A 25118-nucleotide genomic window follows, 5' to 3' on the forward strand; every position below is an offset into this window, starting at 1 on the left:
TCCTGCCTAACGGGGGAAGATTTCAGGGGAAAACGGGGGTGAATATGAAAATCCCATATTTAAAAAAATACTCGATCGAAGACGGACCAGGGATGGTATTGTTATCCCATGCCCAAACCCGACCTAATAAATAATGTATTTATTTTTAATTAACAAATAGATATAACATAATATAATATAACAATTAAAAACTTTTAATGTATAAATAACTAATTAAATAATATTAAGTTAAATTAGTCTATTAAAGTTAAAGTAGCATGGCCGCTATACAGCAGCTGTATGTACAACCACATATCCTTTTCTTGCGCAAGTTTTTTTCGTTTTCCATTGAGTGAGGACATTCATCTTGATGATGAATTGTCAATGAAAACAATGTGTTGTATTATTTCCATTAATTTTTATCCCATTTTCTCAAAGAAAATTATATGATTTTATTATTTTTGTCAAATTGAATTGAGATGAATTTGAGAAGTTGAGTGAAATTTTATAGTTCAATTTAATTTAATTGAGTTAATGATAGTTTAAGGTGAAATTGAAGTGTAATATGGATGAATAGTTTTTATATTGTTTTAAATATATAATTGGGGATTCGGGCCGGATTTGGGATATAATCCCCTGACGAGGACATGGATTCCTCAAAATTTCATACTGGGGATGGGGGCGAGGACGAGGCTAAAGATGGGGAGCGGGGTCGGGATGGTATTGCCATACCTCTAACCCCATTGTCATCCCTACTTTAGTTTAGATTACTAACTTGTAATTAGAGTATTTTTGCTCACCACATTAACGGCATTATAAAAAAAATTAACCAAAAGTGTATGCTCATAACTATCCTTAAAAGGTAACACATGTCCTATGGATTAACCTTTGTTCAATTTTATATGAGAATTAAAAAATGAAAATAAAAATGGGCCCACAATCCTTAACACTCCCCTTTTTTCCTCCTTTACCTCTTTTTTAGATCCGTCTTTGCACGTCTCTCTCTTCCCCCCACTCCATAACCACAACGCCACTCCGCATTCCAGCCTACCAACCAAGCTGCTCCACCTTGGTTGAATGGATCTCGTAGGGGAGCTGTGGCTAGGTTGGGGTTTTGATAGAGGGTGGGGCGACTGGACCTCGCATGACAGGGGTAAGTGTTGGGTTAAGACGGCTAGAGATTAGAATTGAAATTCAGCGACTGGGTTTGTGTGGGAAGATCAGTTTGGTGGTTATGGGTGGGAGGCTGCTGATGTGGTTAGGGTGTACATTAGGGTGGTGGTATGATGGAGCCGAAGAAGATGATGCAGAACTTGGGGGCTGTGTTAATTCTTTTTTGTTTTTTAATTTTTATGTTATTTAATTATTTTACGTATTGGATTTTGAATAATTTCAAGCATTTTTAATATTTAATAGTTAAAATTTCCAAAATACCCATACCACGTTAGTAGATTTCACGATTTTTGTATCTAAAAACTAAAGAAATTGGGCAACCTTGGTCACATAGTGGAAGTTTAGGGGGTATGTTGAGTCATTATAAACTTCAGAGGGGCAACTTGAGACAATTTCGAAACCCTAAAGGATATTTCAATAAATAAGCGTATTATTTTTTCAACAATAGGCTGAGAATTTTAAACTTGGAACCTTAATGACATAATACGGTAAGTATAGCATTTTCCTTCAATATAATCATCAATTTTACTTTCTTTCTAACATTTCCTTTTGGGCAAGTATTAACATTTTCCTTCAATATAAACTTGGGACCTTAATGACATAATGCGGTAAGTAAATAGTAAAACACATTAATTTTGTACGCATCTGACAAAAATTACATAGAACATGCCAAAATTGTAATTCACTACCCAATAATCCAAATTCTTGATATCAAGGCCCTTGTTTCCATGATATCAAATTCCAAAGTCCCCATTCATTGGCTTGTATCAACTGAGACTACAATAAATAGTTGATCCAACCAATTTCATTGGCGTTTACCCAAAAATAAAACATTCATTGGCTTGGTGTTAGCGTCCAATTAGAAAGACCCGCCTTGTTTCTTTAATTAATTAGTTTCAAGGCTCGACAGCTCCGACAAGAGCGAGCTATTATAAAAGCCAAGCTTACTTGTAATTCTATACATGGAGAGCGGAGAGCAGCATCACCCAGTCTACCCAACTGGCTTTGCAGTTAGGAGACCTAGCAACAAAGTCTCCAAATGGCATCAGAAGAAAAGGAAAACCAAAAATACCAGGTATACTTTGTGAATGATCTCCTAGTTCTCTTCTTCGTATTATTGTTGCTTCTGCTACTAGCTGTCCTATTTTGTTACATACTAAATCTTGTATATATGCCACCACAATACTGTATATATACGTACGTTGAGGATGCTATATTTTCATCCTAGACATGGCCAAAAAACATCATCATGTCATGAGACCAACTTTAACAACAGAACCTAATTTCCCACAACTACTTCTTCCTAGCATAGCAAAATAATGGTGGATCAGATGTTGATACTTTTACTTTGTACGCACGTAGGCACATAGGTTTGTCATTCTACAAAGCTTTATAGCCTAGTAGTGGCACGCTCACGCAAACAATAGGTGCAAGATTTACTTAAGGTGTCATGCCTGATTGTGGCTTGGCAGGTTTTGAGCAAAACAGTTACCAAGAGAGAGATCATGGCCGATCTGTATCATATTTTATCTTTAACTCACAACATCCATCATTGAAGGCTAGCCATTTTCCACTTTTTCCCAACTGTAAACCGACATATATAGTAAGGTAGTAGCTAGGCATTTTACTCTCCAACACTTCTAGTCCCCATGTGAAACCCCTCTTTTGAGTGATTTTACACTTCAACAGATGGTTAACTATGGTTGCTCTTTTGGATGATCATGAGTTCTTATGTGAGATTCATGTTAAGATTAACTTTTATGTTTGGTGGGCTTTGATAGAATATTGTATATTTATCCTAAAATATTATAGGCTTCATTTGGAAGGATTTGAAAGAAATTATTTGGATATACAAAACCAAGAACCGCATTAGATTGCAGTGAATTTGAAATAAGTAGCTAGATGTAGTACGTTTGAAATGAATGTGAAATGACTGAGTGCAAGGAATAATTTGAAATCCACTTATTTTCTTTTATCGTTTCTTATTCAAATCATCTTGGCATACATATAGAATATTGTAATAGTCTAAACAAACAATTTAACCTTAAAATGTTATACAAATCCATAGATTTGGAATTCCCAAATCCAAATGAAACCATATGTTATAGTAGAGGATATTAATGAATCTAATTACACTTTTTTGGAGGAGTTCACACTTACATGACCCTTTTATTTTGCAATGTATTACAAAGAATATATGTAACGTGTAAGCTTTATGGGTTGGATTATTCGCCACACATTTTTAACCTTGCCTATTAACCCCTAATAGCTTAAGCTTTTGGGCTTTATATATAGTTATTGGTTGTCTAACTTAGTAGCCATGCATATGTTGTGTAGGTTAACGCAAGGATTCATTTCCTCAATGCCATGGCATACCATCTTTGCATTTCTGAATCCACTGCTAATCGGCATCCTTCAAGTGAAATGTCAAGGCGCAACCAAGTCCCCATTCGACACACACCGGGAAGTCATGTGGACATTTTTACTGGCAACTTTAGTCTACTGCTTTGCATTTGCAGCTAACATGAAATCACGGAGTAATTGCTCTACAGTCTGCTCTCGAATCTCCGGCCATTTTGCTCTTCTCACTGGATCTCTTTCCTCGGTCTCGTTGTTCTCCATCTTTCTTCCAAGGTTTCCTAATGAGCAGCTTGTTATCCTCTTGTGGATCATCATGCCTTTGATTGTTGCAAGAAAGTGGATCTGTCGAGTGTGCCAAAAGCTTTGCAAAACGACTTCAAAGGCAACCCACTTTTTAGTTCACTGCATTTGTCGTGGCTTCTTCGGAAGAAACTTGATGGGGCAGCCACAATTGCCTGTGTAGCTCTAGCCTTGCTCTTCCTTCGGTGGGGTGGGAACATATATGTAAAATGGTTTAGAGTTTAGAATCATAAAACACACATGCATCGCAAGTTTATGTGTGATAACAGTTAGTGTTCTTAAATATATTTTAGATGTTGGGCATCAGTTGTTCCTCGATTGCAGTCGTGTGGAAGCATAGCCAAACAATATGTCCATCATATTTAATATATTTACAATTTGTGTCATCAGATGTCAGACAAATCCCACAAATTATATTTTACCAACAATCATGCTTCTTTCAAACCAAATTATGTTGATTTGATGCTTCTATAGTGCATAGGTGTGTGGGTTTCAACCAATGGTTCACTATTATACATATGGAAGGAATATAGATAAAGGTTTAATGCCTGGAGTATAGATACGAAGCTACTTCTAGGCCTGGAATGGCCCTAGCCCCCTTAGATTTTTATCTATTGTTTATTATATTATACATAAAATATAGAATTTGTAATAAACAACTTATAATTTAAGTTAAAATTTCCTTTGAAACAAATTAAACATGACTCAATTAGAAATATTTAGCTCCAAACATGAAATTATTGAATACTTAGGTATTTTATATACTTGAATTTTCTATTTCGGCCTCCCCTAACTTTACAATTCTAGCTCCGTCTATGTAGATAAATGTTTATTTTTTAATGTTTGGAGCATAGGTAAAGATGTAAGCATGTAAGTGGCTGGAGATACATGGCTTGGTTCTATAAATACGTAGAAAAGAGAGAGCAGGGTCATGCGAAAGAGAAAATGAGTATGTTTGGGGGTTTTAATTATTCTTAGTAGTATAATATGATATCCATTCCTCTTATTCTTGAATAACTTTGATTACTTAGTGCTGATAGGCTATTGGGCTAGGGGTTTGTTTTTATTTTATATTTTTTATTGTTCCAAACCCACTAATTCAATCAACCAAATGATAGTTGCTTTTCTTTTATAATTATAAACAAAGAGGCCATTAGGGGTCACCGTTTGACTGGTCCATATTTAATTTGCAGGGAAAACTTAATGGTAGAATATCGGATCAAGAGGTCCACAAATCTTTTTAGGGTTCAGTTTTTCTTGTTTTCTTTAATCACCAAGTGCCATTTATAGATTTGAATTTAGAACATCTTTTGCCAGATTTGAGTGCTATACTAGATCAAATTGTCATTTTTGAGGTTGTGCTTGACATGTATGGTGGTTTTAAGAGTTATTTTGGATAGGCCAATAAATCTTCGTACTATCATTTTAAGTGATTTTAAGTGCTTTTATAGATAAGCACATCATATGGGGGAAGCTTCTCCACAAATAATATGTTGGGGTTTTTGTAGAAATGTCATTTGAATTTATACATTAGTTTCAATTTGTTATCTTAAAGAAAAATTTAAGCGAAATGTTACCTTAAGTTTTCAAAATCAAGATTTGTCACATGACTTCAACATATCTAATTTTTCATCCATTTTGAAGGGTATTCTAGTCTTTCTAATGTCTCAAGTAGTGCTACAACCTTCCCAAGTTTGGAGTTTGGGGATGTTGAAACAGAGTCTGAAAATTCTCTTCTTTCCTAAGTTTTCCTAACCTAGACACACTTTACCATGACGACGACCATACACATATATTTCACTTTGTGTAAACTTTGGGCTCACTTGATAAAAAATTTAGTTATAAATTTTCATTTTTCAAAAATTGATAACTGAAATTTTGTTTGTTATATTTTTATTTTAAAAAAAAAGTGAAAAGTGAAAATTGAACAAAAGTTATTTGGTAACTGATTTCAGTTTTATGTGGAACTTGAAAAGTGTACGTTACAAAACGTCTGTAGTATTTTTTGGTGAATTTTTTGGAATTATGATGATTTTTCGGTGAATTTTGGATATGGATTTCCCGAGGCTTGGATTGGGTCCAGGGCCAAACGTGGCTAGGTTCAGTTGAGAGGTACCAAATGCCAAGTTTTGGTAATTGGACTGCATTTCATGTGTGAGGATATAAAATGAATGAATGGAAATAGGAGCCGAAAATAAAAAACTTGAAGGGGTTGTTTGATAACAAGTACATTCGTTTTTTTTTTTAAACTAAAAACTGAAAACATGTTTAGTAGTAGAGTTTTCAAAATCATCCTTATTTTTTCAAAGAACTTGAAAGTGCTTCCAATTTTTCATTTTCATTTTTTTTGCGCTTCATTTTCATTAATTAATTTTACATATGAAATGCACTCCAGTTACGAAAACTCAATACTTAGGACCTCCGGACTTGGACCCGGCCTCTCGACTTTGGAGCTCGGACCTACAAATCCAAAATTCACAACAACAACAAAAATCATCATAATTCCAAACAATTCACCAAAAATACTACTGCACTTTCATTCTATGATCTCAAAATTTCAATGTCCCCCAAAAAATGCAATTTTCAAGTTCAACATAAAATTGAAAATAGTTTTCAAACAACTTTTGTTCAGTTTTCACTTTTTTTGAAAATTGAAATTGTTACCAAACAATTTTTTAGTTTCTAAAAGGTGAAAAATGAAATAATTATCAAACGGGCTCGAAAACACTTTCAAGTTGTTTTTAAAAAATAAGGGTGATTTGCAAAGGACTCACTAGTGTAGTAATTTGGAGTAATCGCGTCCTCGAGCAAGGTCCTGTTCGAGTCCTAACATCTGTGTAGTGTGTGTGAGTTTAGCTCCTCTCAATAAAAAAGGTTCTCAAAGAAAAAGGCAAAAACAGAGGGTGATTTTGAAAACAGGATTTCACTTTTGTGAAAACTAAAAAAAAAATTTGTTACCAAACATGTTGTTCAGTTTTTCAAAAAACTTAAAATGAAATGATTATCAAACAACCACTCTATGTGTAATTTAATTTTATATCTGTATAAGAAAGCCCTCTAGAAACACTGGTGTAGATAGCAACATTTATCATAAACCTAGACTTTTGAAGCGGTGGAGGGATCAATCTTGTTCAAAAAAGCACTATAATGGTAGATATAATTTCTTGTAGATTGGGACTGGTGACCAGGTCGACTATCTTATTTGACTACAACTTTTTCAAAGCAGAAAGACTGTAAAAATGTCATAAAATATTAAATTAGTTGCCCAAATTAGCTAGTGTTTTAAGTGCACGCGTTCAAACATGGTCATTAGAATATCAAGCATTATTTATCCCTTTTGACGGATTAGTTAGTTTTGAGCCCAATTGTACGGCTTTTATAATTTAATTGCAATCTTTCTCTAGAATATGATGGCAAAGCTGATGATTAAGGTTCTTCTCACACTATATATTATTTTGTATCAGACAAACTCCACTAGATTATTTCTCCAAAAAAAAAAAAAAAAAAAAAACAACCCCCCACTAGATTTCTGGCCAAATTTGGGCCCTCCACAATTTAGAATTCAAAGCTAAAAGCACTTGTGAAAAGCCAAAAGCAATTTTAAACTTTCCCCTTTTCTTCTAGTCTTTGACGGGGTCACCTTGCAGTGTAATTAAGTAGTATAACTTAGAAGGACATATATGCAAGAGCTTGGAATTTTCACTTGTTAAAGGCCCAAATCCAACTGTATCTTAATTAGCCCAAATCAGACAGATATATATATAGTATTCTTTTTCTTCTTATTTATTTATATTAAAAATGAAGGTTGTCACTTGTTGGATTTGGAAACTTGTGGACCAAGATATCCTAGTCCTCTTAATCCAGTTTCAACAAACCATTCCATTCGAATCACAAAACTAGCAATTAATTCTCTCAGATATTGTTTTTATATCAAAACAATGGTTATCTTCTAATGGCATCAACAAGTTAAAAGATATGGAGTTTTACAGACAGACCATAATAAAAACCCCTATCTGCTTCCTAAGCACGAATCACAATCATGAGCAACATGGTGTTGACTCGCTCACATTCGTCTATCCATTCAGTGTAGACGTCTATGGGTTCAGTCAAAGCTGTGATGGTTGTGCTATAACTCTCTTGGCAACGCTGCAGAAAGCCTCCCCAATCATGTTCTTCATGTCAATGTCGCATTCAATGCTGCTCCCGTGGTTGCAGAAGGGGCAAGGAATACTGTATCAAGCTTCTCCCTTGGCTTCTTAGCTACAGGCTTTGCCCTTGACGACGACTTTCTCTTCCCCATTCTTTCTTCAACAATTTTCTGTCTTGAGTGTTTATGCTAAAAGTATAGCAACTTTTGTATGTTGTATTAATCTTCAAATGAGGTATTTATAGAAAGCAATAATGTGTCCTAATTGTACAAGGATTGTTTTCCTACACTAATTAGGATGTAAATTTTTTTTTTCACTCATCAAGTTGGATTTGGAATCTTATCAACTAAGTCCAACTACTAATCCTAGTAGGCCTAGGATTAGGTTTAATTATCTGTTATATACACGTTTCTATTATTCTTATATATATATATATATATATATATTATATTGTCTCACTTGTCAGTCGGATTTGGAAACTTGTAAACCAAGAAGTCCCAGTCCCTAGTCCTAATCTTAATTGTATTTGGTTTAAATTCTGAAGTCTCTCCCCTATATATATATAGGCCTCTTTAGAATAGAAACCCCAATTGTTATAGCTACTATTTCTCTTGTTGTTGAATTCGTTCTTCTAATAAGCGTTCTTAATTAGTGTTCAATTTTTTGCTTTCCTTTGTTTCTATATTCATGGGCATGGCTTCCAGCAATGAAATTAGGGCACCACTTAAGCCACCAATGCGTATCATGTTGCCCCACGAGATTTTCCACGGCACAAAACCAGCACACGAATGGTACGAACATATGGATAATCATGATTATGATGATGATGATGATGAGGAGGAGCAGGAGGAGGTTGGTTATTGTTATCATAATGATGGTGATGGTGATGAGGATTATGATGATGGTTATGACGAGGATGATGATGATGAGGAGGAGGAGGATGATGATGATGAGGAGGAGGAGGAGGATGATGATGATGATGATGATGATAGTGTTTTCTCACTGCTTGTGCAAGATGAAATTGATCAACATGAGTTTGAAAGCTTCACAAGTGATCATTATTATACTCTGTCTCTGGATGGTCATGATCAAGATCCAACCGTTCATCAAGATGATGATCAAGATCCAACCCTTCATCTAGATGGTGATTATGGTGAGGGCTATTTGGCAGTGCCATTGTCCCCACCAAGATCTGTATTATACTTTGACTGCAACATGTGCATGAAAGTGGCAAGGGAGCCAGTTGTGACTTCATGTGGGCATTTATACTGCTGGCCTTGTTTGTACAGTTGGTTGAATATCTACAGCGCTCAAAGGGAGTGTCTTGTTTGCAAGAGTAAAGTGTTTGATTCTTTGATCACTCCTATTTACAACTGCAGAGACATCAACTCTGGCTTCAAAGTGCCACCAAGACCAAAGGGGCTTCGTCTCTCCTGAACATTTCAATTCATATGTAGCTCAGATTATATTTTATTTTTTATTATTATGCAATTCTTTTATTAGTTTATATAGATGCAAGTATTGTGCCAACGGGGTCTAGTCTAGTAGAAAAAGGCCTTAACTTGCAAACTAAAGGTTTCAGGTTTGAATCCCTATGACATCATAGTTGTGAATGTGTCTGTGAAATCCTCATCCCCTTCTAATTTAGACTATCGCTTGTACTAAAAAAAAAAAAAATGCAAGTATTGTAATTCAGAAAGAAACTATATCAAATTTAGCTTATTTTATTATTTTTCTTGCTTCTTTTTGTTGTGTGTCTTTGTTTCTTGATTTACCCCTCTTACAGATTAATCTCCTAATTTACCCAGAAAAAAAAGTCTTATAAGAAATTGGCATCCAAAGAAAAAGATTGGACAATTGATAGAATTATTAGGCAAAGCAAAGTGTTTTAAGTATTTTATTTAACATACCTAATTTAAGAATGAGATATGAGATCATTAAAACTTGTTGATGCTTGGAACATTTGAGGACTTACATATTTGTCAATTAGTACACGTTATAATTTTTTTTAATAGTACAAGTGATTGGGGAAGGTGGTTTACACAAATATTCACTGAGGTGGAAGACTTCATTGAGATGAAGGTGGAAAAGGTCAACCAATTGAGTTATACCCCACTAACCACGTTAGTATTTCTTAGTGTAAACATGTAAGATGACTATGTGAGTTATGCCTTAATCCTTGAGCAATTATTGAATACTCAAGATTTTATTAATCCTTGGATAAGTCCAAGTTTGATATACACTATTGGTCAATTTATATATTATTTTCAACAACAAAATTATGCCAATGGAGACCATGCTAATCTAACATGATATTAGAAGTCCTTGAAAATGGTCATAATCAAAATCAGAGAAAAAAAATTGGGAAAGGAAGGAAACAAATAGTGTTTTGCAACGCTGTACGTTTTCCGACGACGTCGTAGACCGTGCGATTGATTCTCAGATTGGCTGAAGGAAAAGGACTATCCTCAATCAGGTGAACGTAATTTTGACCCCTAATTTTCATTTCTCTGTTTCGCTGTTTCTCCCTTCATGTTTGTTTTGTGTTCTGTTTGCTTGCTGGGAAAATGTGGGCAATGAATAAAATGTAATAAATCAATTTTTTTAAAGAGAAAACTTGAGTACTTGAATGACAATCAGTTTGTAACAAAAGGGTTTCTTTCTAATTGAATGGTTCTGTGAAAGATTGCATCTTTGAATTAAAATTGGGTTTTGCTCATAGGGTCCTGCTGTTGGCTTGGCAATTTAAATCTGAGTACACCTTCTTGTGGGAGTGTTAAGCTCCTGAGTTGTATGAGATTTTGTTACTCTCTAATGAACCAGACCAGAGGGTCTTTGCTAAAAGTTTGATCTTAAATTTAACCCCCGAAAAAAAGAGTGGTGCTTGATGATGGTTGGTAACTTAGTATGAACAGGTTGGGTCTAGATGGTGTTACAAAATATCCAGTTTAGTCACTTTGGTTGGGTGTTCTTGCCATGTTAGAAGGGGCATTTCGATGCCCAGTTCACTGTTGTAAATCTTGCATCCCTAAATTGAGAAGATTTGGTGACATGAACTTTGCAAGTTGTGGTACAACTACCCCCTTGAGCTGTTCAATTGAGATTTTAAAAGATTATTTTATGATAAATAAGTCTTGTGGTATTCAATAAAGACTTTTAAATAATCTAAACAAGTCTTGTGATTTCATTAAGACTATTAGGATTTTTAAAAGAAAGTGTCCAAATCTAGTAGTATTCAATCAAGACTTTAAACAAGTAACAAAAAATATTATGGTATTCAAAAACTTGCTAATTTCAAAGGATTTTTAAAAATATGGAATTGTATGAGACTTTTTAGTTAGATGTATAAATACCTAATCCTATCTCAAATCCCACCCTAACCCATTAGACTTTTTCATGTGAGATATATATATATATATATATATATATATATTTTCCCCTCTAATGGAGAAGATGAACAGACGTGCAGTCGTGAGCTCTATATGAACAAGGTACTTTCTTCTTCCTTCACTGTGAACCTTCTATCTTGTTTGTAGTTTATGAATGATGATAACGTTCCCTTGTATTTGTGTTGTATTGATGTCATGTCAATTACTTGCGGTCGATATTTTCAATTGCTGAAGTCTACTTGCAGACGATATTTCAATTGCTGAATCCTAACAGATATTTCAATGGCTAGAGCCTACTTGCTATAAATTGTAAGTACAATCAATTCATGGTTTTTTTTTTTTTTTTAAACTTTTGTGTTTTTAATGTTTTTTATTGTACAATACTTTTCAAAACTTACTTATTTGTCAATATTTTCAATTAGAGGTTTTATTACTTGCTCAAAGTTATGTACACTACTTTTTCTTTTGTGTTTTTGTTATTTTTTTGTTCTTTTGTGCTTTTGGTGGAGCCTACTTACTTGCTGAAATTTTCAATTAGAGGTTTTATTACTTGCTGGAAGTTATGCAGAGCCGACCTTTCAATTTTCTTTTGTTTCTCACATGTGTTGTAGTAGTAATTTAAATGGGAAATCAATAACACGGAAAGGGCAAAGTTCTTGAGAACTATGAATCTTGGACCATGGATGATATCAATGAGTTGTTGCACCTCTTGGTGGATGTTATCAATAGTGGATTGTGTGATGCTAATGGGTCACTTAGCAAGCAAAATGTAGAAAGAGTGATACTTCCTCGTCTTAATGCGAAAATTAGGTTTCTAAAAACTTATAATCATTACTTGAGCCGAATGAAGTGGTTTAAGAAGTAATATAACAAGATGTCTACGCTTATGCATAACAACTTTGGGTTTGGGCTAGGTATTTCAAAAACTTACAAAATTTGGTTTGGGCTATAGCCTTATTTAGTCAGGCTCAAAAATAAATTCTATGATATAAATCTATGTGGTACTTTCAAATCTTATAAAATCTTATCATATAATCTTTTAAAATCCAAAAGTTAAAAATCCTTATTATACAAATCCATCAATAAAATCCTATAAGTCATTACATTCTGATTAAATCCACTGAATTTTTAATCCATAAATATTTTTAAAAAAATCTCAATTGAATACACCCCAACATCTGCTTGCAAATTATATATTGATCCGTAAGGGATTCTTATGCTTAGACTAATATAATGCACATGACCTTCAAAAATTGACAGATATATTGGTGATGCAAGATGTGTAGGATCTAAATTTATTAGTTTCCTAATGTATTTGTTAGTTTCCTAGATTCTCTAGTTTTCCAATTTCTAGTAGGATTTCTACTTTTCAAGATTTCCATATTTCTAGTTTTAAGTTTCCTATTTTATTTGGGTTAGGATTTCTGTTTTAGCAAGCAATTTTTATCCTTTTAGACCATCTCCAACCATATTGAAGCTAAACTCAAATTTCCACCCTCCAAAATACAACTATTCATGTATTATTATTTTTTTGTCGTTAATTTTTCTTGACATTATTTTTGTTTCAACATTTGTGATTTAATTTTGTGAATATTTTAACCTAAAAAAGTTAAAATTTCAAAGCATAATAGAATTTCACTTAAAAATAAAAACGAGTAGCTTTTGCAATATTTAAATAAATAAATAAATAAAAAAACCCACCCAGCTTTTGAAATTCAGTCGTTGGTTTCCAATGTCTCTCTCTCCTGAAGCTTCCATGTGTCGCTCAAAAGGGATGTTGGCCTGACAGTTTTGTTGTCATACAGGGCCCACCTCTTTTTCCTCTTCACATGGACTACAAAATAGAGCTTTGGGCTCCACACAAATTACCAATCCAGGCAAAACTTGGACTGGAATTCCACCCTAAATTTCACCTTTCTCAAATTTCTACCCCCCAAAATACATGGATTGTAAAGAATTTTGGACTCAAAACTTGAAATTTGGATTTCCACCCAAATGGTTGGAGATGGTCTTATGTCTAGGTTTTAGTTTGCTATAAATGCTCCAATGTAGTTCTTTAATATTTAGATTTGAACATTGAGTAAACCTTTTCTAAAACTCTCTGATTTATGTCTTTTTTTGGTCCCTTCTATCTATATTTACTTCTCCTCCATCTCTGATATTCTTCTTGTTCTATTGTTATGCTTTTTCTTTCGTCCTTTCAATCTATATTTTCTTCTCTTTGATCTCGTATATTCTTCTCTGTTCTATTGTTTAAGTGCTCAATCTAATACATACGGGCTGTACTACATCAATTGGTATTCAAAGCCTCTTACTCCGTCGCTGTACTACTTTATTTTAGGACTAAGGTCAATATAAGTTAGTACGTACGTACACTTATTACTCACTTATCACTCATTTTCTCTTTCTCATGACCTCGCTTTTTCTTCTTTCTACATATTTATAGAAAATTTGAGATAAATCCAAAACTAAAAACAAAGTTCACATATTTGTGTTGTTGATCTAAGTCATTTGACTTTTGTATTACATTCATTTATATTTATATTATTTATATTATTTTTTTATTTTTAAATTATTTTACATAAATAACGTAAGATATGTATTTATGTCATTATATGTATTATTTAGAACATATGTAATTGAATGCAAACGGCATATACACCAGATACAATCCTAAAGAAGATGGTATATATGAAAACAAGATTAATTTAGACTATATATTTCACATGAAGCTAGAATGTTTCTAAACAGTAGTTACCCTTAAGATTAATTTAACAAAGTTGACTCTAAACCATTTTACACGCACAAAGCTTATTGGCAGATATGTTCCCACCCACCTCATCGAAGAAGGCCAAGGCTAGGGCTACACCGGCAATTGTGGCTGCTCCATCAACTTTCTTCCGAAGAATCCACGACAAATGCAGTGAACTAATAAGTGGGTTGCCTTCGAAGTCGATTTGCAAAGCTTTTGGCACGCTCGACAGATCCACTTTCTTGCAACAATCAAAGGCATGATGATCCACAAGAAGAAAACAAGCTGCTCATTAGGAAACCTTGGAAGAAAGATGGAGAACAACGAGACCGAGGAAAGAGATCCACTGAGAAGAGCAAAATGGCCAGAGATTCGAGAGTAGACTGTAGAGCAATTACAGCGTGATTTCATGTTAGCTGCAAATGCAAAGCAGTAGACTAACGTTGCCAACAAAAATATCCACATGACTCCTCGGTGTGTGTCGAATGGAGACTTGGTTGAGCCTTGACATTTCACTTGAAGGATGTTGATTAGCAGTGGATTCAGAAATGCAAAGATGGTATGCCATGGCATTGAGGAAATGAATCCTTGCGTTAACCTACACAATTTTTTGTAACTTCTTAGATACAGGTTCATTTTTATCAAGATGTAATGGATGTAGTCCACATGCTCTTCCTTTTCAATTGCAGTTGACTCGATCACCAAGTAAGCAACTAGTATGTCCATAATTTTTAAGGAATTTACAATATATGCCACTATTATAAATGAATTTATGTGCAGTTACTGCTAAAATTAACCAAATATGATCCACCATTATTCAGTTAAGCTGGGAAGAATTGTAAGCAAGCAGACGCCGGAAAAAATACAAAGAAGAGAATTATGAGAACATTCACGCACCTCTTTTTTTTCGTTTTTGTTCTCTCTATCTGACCCCATTTCGAGACTTTGTTGCTAGCTCTCCCAACCGCAAAGCCAGTTGGGGAGACTGGGTGGCGCTGCTCTCTGCTCTCCATGTATAGAGTTGCAAGTAAGCTTGCCACTGAGCGCTTTTATAAATAGCTAGCTAGCTAGTGGCTATAGGGGGCTTTCCTAAAATAAAATAAATTAATGAAACAAAGGCAGTCTTTCTACTTCAAGGAAAAACTTAAATAAATGAATAAACATGCATTGCCTAACTGGTCTACTATTTTCTATTTATGAATATAGCAAGATTCAAGAATTTTTAAGTAGTGAGCAACGCCTTATGCCATTTAAGGCAGATACGTACAAGATTAATGAAGTGTGTTATGTTGTTATCTGCTTCTTGAATGGCTTAAATCTTTTTATGACAACTAAAAGCGTTTTTTAATTCATAAAAGCATTTTATAAAAGCACTCCCAAATACTTTTCCAAGAAGTACTTGGTTTCTTAAGAAAATAAACTTTTTGATAATTAAAACACTTTTAGTAGAAGCACTTGTGAACAAAAGTGCTTCTAGAGAAGCAATCCCAAACGAAATTCAAAATCCAGACTGTAATTGAGGTTAAAAAAAAACCACCACCATTTTGCAAAGTGTTTTCAAATAAAACTCATCATGGGCGAATTTATTATATTTGGATTAAAACAATTAACCATCCAAAGAGCTAAAAAAACTATAACACCACATCAAAAAAAGAAAAAAAGAAAACCTTTTCTGTTCTCAACAAAATTAAAATAGATACATCATTGTGTTCTATGAACTTGACCCACATATGAATGAGGGAGAGAGAGACTTACCATGAATGATTAAACACAAATAATAACACCAACAATGTGTTTCTATGATATGAAAATGAGTAATTATTGAAAGTATGAGCTTTTGTTGGCTGATCCTTCTACGTATATACTTTTCTTTCCACTAGATATACATGCAATCAAATTGAACATATCATAAACGGTTGTTTTTTTAATTTTATACAAGTGATAATCTATTTTAAATTAATCTAAATTATGAGGAGGGGGATTCAAACTCAGGATGCATAATAGGGAACACATCCGTTCTAACAAACTTGGCTAAGTCCATATTTACTATCATTATCAACTCTATATATATTGACGTAAGCCTTTTTCGACCCCACAAAGTTAACATGCATTTCAAGTTTATTTCTAACCACTTACTCAGTTTTTCTATTAATTTAGATGTAGATTCTTTGTTATTTCATTGTGTAGACCTAGACTTTTGAAGCGGTGGAAGGGACTTTTAGATTCGATTGGTGACCAGCTCCATCTTATTTCACCATAACTTATCCAAAGACAAAAGACTAATAATTTACCCCTTTTGACGGATTAATTAGTTTTTAATCGCTAATCTTTCCCCAGAATATGGTGGCAAGGCTGCTGGTTATGGTTGTTCTCACACTAGATATTATATTTTTTTTTATCAGATAACCCCACTAAGCTAAAAGCACTTGTGAAAAGCCAAAAGTAACTTTGCCTTTTTTTCATCAATTACTTGAAGGCTCACCTTAGAGCATCTCCAACAGCATCTTTAACAACTTTGGAATTTGCCCTTTCAATCAATGAAACCTAGTCAAACACAAAATAATTAAACTAAACACACCCAGTAGCTCAGATTCAAAGATTCACAACAGAGGAAATGAACCATGAAAGCAGTCCTACCCCCTCTCTCTTATAATCTCAAAAGTCTGCCGAAAACCCAGATATGGGTTTGTTTCATATGGAGTTGGAACTTGAATTCATGGCCGACTTGCGTTGAGATATGGTGGAGGAATTAAACGAACTGACACAAGCAACAGTCCATCCCAAGCAAGAATCAGTATGAAAATCACAATATGAATTCACTTCAATTGCAGACATAACCCAACAAATTTATACCTTCAAAACTAATGTCTCATCTCAAAATGAAATCACCATATTTGAAGGCAAGATTCCCAAACCAGCACACCAGACCATGCTATTAGAAAGAGGTTTAACAAATTTGGGTCAGGTTTGATTTTGTGCTTGAGGTGGTCATGGGTTGCAGGTATGGGTCTGGTTGATGGTCACAGTTCTTTTTTTTGTTTTTTGGGGAGGGATGGGTGTGCTGCGAAATGTTTTTAGGGGGGCTAGGCAATGGTGTCCAAGAAGAGCAACGGGACTGAGGGAGATTTCGACACGGAGATGGTGGATTGTGGCTTGGGAGCGGGAGATAGTGCTGGAGGAAGTTTTTTGTTTTTTCAAATTTTTTTTTTCAGTTCATGTGGGACCATTGATGGCCACATCATCATTTAACAGCTCATTTGTACGGACTGACTCACAGATATATATAACAAAGTTAACTCTAGACCATTTTATACACACACAGGGCTTATTGGCAGATATGTTCCCACCCACGCCATCGAAGAAGGCCAAGGCTAGGGCTACACCGGCAATTGTCGCTGCTCTGTCAAGTTTCTTCCGAAGTCGATTTGCAAAGCTTTTGACACGCTCGACAGATCCACTTTCTTGCAACAATCAAAGGCATGATGATCCATAAGCAGAAAACAAGCTGCTCATTAGCAGGGCCGGCCCTTGACCAGGGCAACTAGGGCCACCGCCCGGGCCCACGATTGAGAAGGGCATTAAAAAAAATTTATATTAGCGCATATATATATATATCATTGAGGGATCCTAAAAACTTATTTGAGGACACCCCTTGTAGAGCCCACTCCGGATTGTATTTCACTAATCCAAACCGTCTATTTTGTAGATACTCATTCAAAGATCATCTCTATAAAAAATCATTTGAATCCGATATCATTTGACCATTCAATTGAGTTATTGAAATTTTAGTACTTTCTTGAAGCACCGTGTTCGTTGATTTTGCAAGATACAATTGGATGTCGAAACGATTTCCGATTTGTCTAATTTTTTGTAAGGATAATCTATGAATGAAGACCTAAAAAATAGATGGTTTTGATCATTGGGAAAAAGTTTGTAGGATACCCTAAAGGGCGTCCCTCAAATAAAATTATTTGAGGGATCCCTCAATAAAGGGGACTGTATATATATATATATATATATATATAAATATATAGAACGGATCCGTGACACTATATTTTTGACACAAGTTTTGACACAAGTTTTAAACTCTTGGATTAACCCACTATCAATGGATGTAATTAAACAAATTAATTATTTTATTCTTTAAATAAGCAACTATAAAAAATAAATTTTAATTAACTTTTTTATTTCCTCTCTCTTCATTTAATTTAGTTTTGATGGCTTATTGACACAAGGCACTTCTTCTTCTTCTCTTCTTCGTGCCTTCTCATTAACACCACCTCCCTTATTCTTGTTGCTTTTTTCAGTAACCCTGAAATCACAAACTAGCCATCTAATTTCAGCAAATCATTCCATCTAAATCACAATCTAGCAATTAATCCTTAGAGTTAAGATTTATAATGATAAATCATTGTTTTAATAATCTATACAACAATTTGCAGAGTAGATCACATTAATCTAGCCAATTTGTGGGCGTTGGAGAGAAACTAGGTTTTTGTTTTTGTTCAATCAAAATTACTTCAGAGTTAGGGAAGTAACACGCCTTAGTTTTCATTCTCTTTATTTCCTATTTTGCTCTTGCACTTCATCCCTCTGCATCTCTGTGTCTCTCTCTTCTTCTCCATTCATTCATCTCCCCTCTATATCTTACACTTTCCCACCAATAATTATTAGAAAAAAACACAGAGAGAGAGAGAGCAACACAGAGTTAGACCAACCAAACCATAGAGAAGAAATATTGCAACAAATATGAGCTTTTCTTTTAAATATTAAAATCCTATCTTCTCTTCAATATTGGTAGCTTGAGACAGATTTTCTATGTCATGAGAGAATGCTCGGTTGGTGCTGATGAAAATGGTAAGGGGAAGGTAATGGTGATGTGAAGGTAAGGGGAAGGTAATGGTGAGGTTTCACAGGATATTAATCGAGGAGAGTGAAAATGATAAGAAAACAAAAGGGGGAAAGATAATGAGTGATTTTCGGGATTATCATAACTAATAAATAAAAATGAAATTTACTTGGCATTAGAGATTTAATTTAATTTAAGTAATTAATGAAACATAATCTCAACCATTCAATCCTTTCTAATCTAATGGTTGAAAATTTGTGTCAAAACTTGTGTAAAAAATGTAGTGTCACGGATCCACCCCCATATATATATATATATATATATGTATATGATATGCAAACCAAAATTAAAAGTGCTCATAAAAAAAAAATAACTAAAAGTAATGGGTATGGCATTGGAGTGGCAGGAATACGAATTCTTTAGTCATCATCCCCGCCCCAAGCCACGCCTAAAGACTAGAAAAACACGAGAGAGAGAGAGAGAGAGAGAGAGAGAGAGAGAAAGAGGCATGCGTATGGGTATGCCAACATATATTTTTTCCCAATGATCCAAACCATTCATTTTTTAGATATTCATTCATAGATCATCCTTACAAAAAATTAGAGAAATTAGAAACCATTTCGACATCCAATTGTGTTTTACAAAATCAATGAATACGGTGCTTCAAGAAAGTACTAAAATTTCAATAACTCAATTGAGTGGTCAAATGATATCCGATTCAAGTGATTTTTTGTAAAGATAATCTTTGAATGAGTATCTACAAAATATACGGTTTGGATTAGTGAAATACAATCCGAAGTGGGGCCTACAAGGGGTGTCCCTCAAATAAGCTTATTTGAGGGATCCCTCAATGGAAGCTTTCTGTGTTTATATATATATATATATATATATATAATCATAAATATATATTTGATGTATTTCATTTTAGGTCCTTAATTACTTGGGTCCTTAATTAATTAAACATATCAACTACAAATTAATTAAACAATATTGGACTTGATATCTAATCAATACATATGACGTATACGCTTCTCTTATAATCAAAGTAAGACATTTTTTCACATATAAAATAATAAGTTGTTTAAAGATGAAAAGTTGAAGTGGACTTTGTGGAGTTGGACACTTTTTGCCCTTCGCCATTTCATATTGTTTGGATGTTTGACTGATTAATGTTTTCAAATAGTTCATCATTTCTTGCCTCTAATTATATTTTTAATGTTTATAATTTGAATTATCTAGTGGAAAAAAATCAAGTGAAAAAAAATTCAAATTAAATGGATTAGTTCTTGGGTCCGAGTATGGCATGAGCACGGGCACAGCATGAGCCCGGCCCCGCCCGTTTCAATATGGACATGGGCTTTGGCTCGGGCCAGGATCAATGATTTTACTAAATGGGCAGGCACGGCACGACCCAATAAATTAAATGGGCCGGCTCGGCCCGACACGAAAACGTTAAAAGCACGAGTTTAAATGGAATGGGCCGGCCCGGTACAGCCCTGTTTGACACCTCTACTTGGTAATCTACATTAATTGTTTTCCAAGAAGTAGACAGAGTTTCTTAAGAAACATTTTTTTTTTTGTTGTTGTTGTGATTCTCTCTCTCTCTCTCTCTCTCTCTCTCTCTCTCTCTCTATCTGAAACCAAAACTGAGTTGGAAAACAGAGTCATTTTGAGAGGTTGAAACTCACTGATTCTTCTCTCACATAATCAACAACACCTATCGATATCTAAAATAAAGGTTTTATTGTTCTTCGTCTTCATTTAATTAGTTTTGTTACTTTCATTGTTGTTGATTGATTGTTTGTGTTTATGATAAAATTTCAAAAATGTTTCTTAAGAAACAACTTCTTGGAAATCTTCAAAGATAAAGAAAGAAAAAGGAAGAAGAGATTGCTCAAAACCTAAGAGGATCTTTGAATAAATATTAATTATTTTAAAAAAAATTAATTTATGAATAAAGGGCACACTCTTAGAGTTTTGCCCTGGGCCTTCAATCACCTAGGGCCGGCCCTGCTCGTTAGGAAACTTTGGAAGAAAGATGGAGAACAACGAGACCAATGTTTTGAAAGGCAAGGTGTTGATGGGAAGTGTTTTAATCGCGCTATGCGAGACGTAAGCTTTTTGAACATTAATTTATTTTAATAAGAAAAATGTATAAATAATACAATACAATTAAATTGTACAACTAATTTTTATTGAACCATAACAATCTTTTAAATATAATCAAATATAAGTACTAATTGTCATTCAAAGCATAATAATCAATCACAAAACATAAAATATTTATAAGTATCAAAACAAAAATATAATTCACTCATCCCACTCTCAACACGAACATCATTCAAACTAGCATCATTATCATATTGATCAACTGTATTAATATGAAAAGGATATTTCTCACTATCAAATGTTGAAAGATCTTTATCTATCTCATCATCTTCATCCATAAGCATCGTTCTTATGGACTTGCTTTTGACTTTCCTCTAACCTATGTATATTTACAATGAATTAAAATTATAAAATTTAATGGTAATTAATTAAACACTAATTGTAAATTTCACTTCATGATTTACTTTCCATACTTACTTAAGGTTTCACCATCTTTTCTCTTTTTTGAAGTTAATGAGGAAAGAAGAACATAATCGTCAAGAATAAGATCATCATCAATAATAGGATATTGAGTTCTAGAATGGACAATAGGCTCTTGAGTCCTAGCATGAATATTCCCTCGCTTTTGAGTCCTAGCATCAACAATAGGCTCCACAGAAATAGCCCTCAAGTATGTAAATCTATTTCATAAGGTTCAGTGGGCATATTTCTGACGACATCAAGATCATATAATTCTTGAGAATTAAGCCAAGTAAGATTAGTTGGTAGAATTGGTTCTTCAACCTCAACTATCCATTCATCATCAGACTCAATTTCATTCACCAATATTGGATCAATCTTTGACCTCTTTCTAATACTTCTCTCTCTTAGCGCCATATTATCCTTCACATATACTAGAGCATTGAGCTTTTGATGTTCAAGTCTATTTCTTTTCTTTGCATATGAATCTAAAATGAACATAAACATACAAAATTAGATTTATAAGCATCAAAATTTGAACAATAAATTAACTGAAGAACTGTACTTGCTCAAATGTGCTCCAATTCCTCTCACACTCAAATGCACTACAAGTAAGGCTAAGGACCCGAATAGCAAACTTCGTCAACTCAGGTGTGTCCCTTCAAAAATGCTTCCACCAATTTGCTTTAAAAAAATATATATCTATCTAATTAAGTTTAACATTTATTTCAAGTGTTCATTATATTCAAATTAAAATGGAAAAGTAAAGATTATAACATGGAGTTCGTAAGTTTCCTTGAATTCACAGCAAGACAACCTCCAAACTCTCATTTTGCTTCATCATACAAGTTCAACTAGATATCATCAGCCACACAATCCTCAAAAGACAACATCCAAGTCATGCAATCTTTCAATCCCTTCCTCACTTCATCAACATTAGAAAAGGTTTCTTCATAACGCAATTGAGGGTTCAAATAATAACCAATAGCATGTAAAGGTTGATAAAGTTGTAGGCCCTATCTTTCGTCTATTCTTCTCTAAATTGGTTTATACTTTCTTTTAACTTTTCCACAATTAAAAGTAATATTCTCTTTTGCAACATCCATTAACTCATAAATAAATCTCATACCTGGTCTCTCTTCTAAATCAACTTCTCTCAAAATAGATATTAAAGGAATAACACTTTTGATGCAAAAAGCAACATGTGACCAAAAGTTAACATCATAAAGTATAGTTAAGTGAGCCCTAATACTTTCATTATGTTAGACAAATGGTCCATTGTGTCATTCTCTAGAAGAAACATAGCCTAAAGAGGTTACTTTTGCTTATAGATGCTTTGAAGAGTAACACAAGGAGTGGCAAACCGTGTGATTGCAGGGCAAATTATCTCTTTATTTTTCATGAAAGATCTCATCAAAGCAAGAACCCATGTATGCCCATAAATAAACTTCACTACTTGCTTGGCTAGTCTAATTGTATCTTCAAAACTTTCATTTTGCTAATATCTTCTAACATCAAATCAATGCAAGGGGCAGCACATGGAGTCCATCATAACTTCTTCCTCTTCTCCATAAGTTTCATTCCATCATTCTTATAATTGGAAGCATTATCTGTTATTACTTGAATCATTCCCAACTTTTTTGACAACATCATCTAAATATTTAAACAGTAACGTTCCTTTTTTTTTTTTTTTAATGGAATCAGATGCATAAATAGATTTCAAAAACCAAGTACCTGTAGGGCTATTCACAAGAAAATTTATTAGCACTCTACTTTTACCATCAGTCCAACCATCATACATAATGGTACATCCATACTCTGCCCAAGCTTTCTTATGTTCTTCCATCATCATATTAATGTAGTCAACTTCTTCCTTAAGGATCCAAGTCCTTAGCTCATGCATTGATTGAGGCTTAAATCCTACACCATATGCGGCAATCCCTTCCACCATAGGTAGCCAAAATGGATCATTTACAATATTAAATGGGAGTGCTCTAGAGAAGAAAAAACGACCATCTTTTTACAAACTTCCTTTCTTTCTTCTTGTTTGTATGTTGAATTATGTATTTTGCCATGCTTCTAAAATGACAAATCTATTTATTGGTCCTTTTAATTTAGGTTGAGCTCTAAGAGCCTCATCAACTGGAGCACTCCAAGTATTGGGGATTCCATATTCTTCATCCAATGAAGTTTCCATACTCTGAGCCCTGACCATCCCCAATCTCTCTAAGCATTTCATTTTTTTCTTTCTCTTTTCAAGCTGAAATTTTTTCAAAGTTGCGGCACACTTTTTTTTTCACATGTTCAGGAACTTTCTTACATTGTTGCATACCATGATAAGTTTGACCAAAATGATGCTTAAGTCTAGAAATTCCTCCACTGCATCTTTAATCACAAAATGCACATCTCAAGTATTTTTTCCCCCTCTATTTCTTTTGCATACTTCCACGCATGATCTTTTTGATTCATAGCTATAAAACAACACCATTAATATTTCTAAGATTCAGAGAAATAGAATGGCTTACTTGCTGTCTAAAGATGAAGAGAATTCTTGAAATTGATGGAGATTACCTGGTAAAGATAGAAATTGGGGTTGTACTATACAATATATATATATATATATATAAGTCCATGTGTTAATATATTAATTCAGAAAAAAAAAAAAGGTAAGTAGAATAAAGGCTACAGCTGCTTGGAGTTAGGAAAAGGCAAGAAATATATTAATTTCTTCTTACCTTAATTTTATTAGAATAAAGGTAAGAAAAAAAAAATTGAAACTTGCGTTTAATTTTTTTCAAAACACTCAAAATGAAACGACGTCGTTTCATTTAAAGTTTTTAAAACACTGAAATTGAAATGACGTTGTTTCATTACAATAACCCTATAAAAAAAGCACGCAAGTCCTCTTTCTTGCAACGTCGTCTTCCTCGCATACAGTCAATTTGCAGATTACACAGCACCGCCTCCTCACTCCTTCCCACGCCTCTCGGCGCTAAATGTGTAACTTGTGAAATAGCTGACCTCCTCATGCGATTCCTTGCCACCTCTCTCCGACGCACGCTTTGACGTGCGCGACGGCATGCCTTTGAAAACACTAAATGAGACAGAGGAAATAGATCCACTGAAAATAGCGAAATGGCTAGAGATTCGAGAGTAGACTGTAAAGCAATTACGACATGATTTCATGTTACAACAAAAATATCCACATGACTCCCCAGTGTGTGTTGAATGAAAACTTGGTTGCACCTTGACATTTCACTTGAAGGATGTCGATTAGCAGTGGATTTAGAAATGCAAAGATGGTATGCCATGGCATTGAGAAAATGAATCCTTGCAACTTGCACAATATGGTTATGTATATAATGCATGGCTACTAAGTTTGACTACCAATAACAATATATAAGGCCCAAAAGCTTAAGGGTTAATAGGTACAAGGGAAGCTGTAATTTCTCCTCCACTACAGCTGTATCACAATAAAATAAAATAGCTCTATGCTATTAGTTTACTTCTTTTTTCTTTTCTTTTTTTGGTCGGAAGTGGATTTCATTAAAAACCCACAAAAAGGGCATAACAATACACCAAAAACTGAGACACAACTG

General features: G+C 34.1%; 1 protein-coding gene and 2 pseudogenes across 1 annotated transcript in view; 1 reads left to right on the plus strand and 2 right to left on the minus strand.

Annotated features, from left to right (window-relative positions):
* Window positions 1–7833: 7833 nt before the first annotated feature.
* LOC148917214 (transcription elongation factor 1 homolog pseudogene) lies at window positions 7834–8113 on the minus strand (annotated as a pseudogene).
* Window positions 8114–10357: 2244 nt separating this feature from the next.
* The window catches only part of LOC103331711 (cytochrome P450 family protein), a 36019-nt gene continuing 21258 nt past the window's right edge, over window positions 10358–25118 (plus strand). Inside the window, exon 1 of the mRNA XM_089051500.1 lies at window positions 10358–10437. The gene's annotated coding sequence lies outside the window, so the exon portion shown is untranslated. The remainder of the gene's footprint in view (window positions 10438–25118) is intronic.
* Window positions 21727–23972, minus strand: LOC148917215 (uncharacterized; annotated as a pseudogene).

This window comes from Prunus mume, linkage group LG5 (assembly GCF_029339155.1).
Source record: "Prunus mume cultivar Tortuosa linkage group LG5, ASM2933915v1, whole genome shotgun sequence".
Classification (NCBI taxonomy): domain Eukaryota; kingdom Viridiplantae; phylum Streptophyta; class Magnoliopsida; order Rosales; family Rosaceae; genus Prunus; species Prunus mume.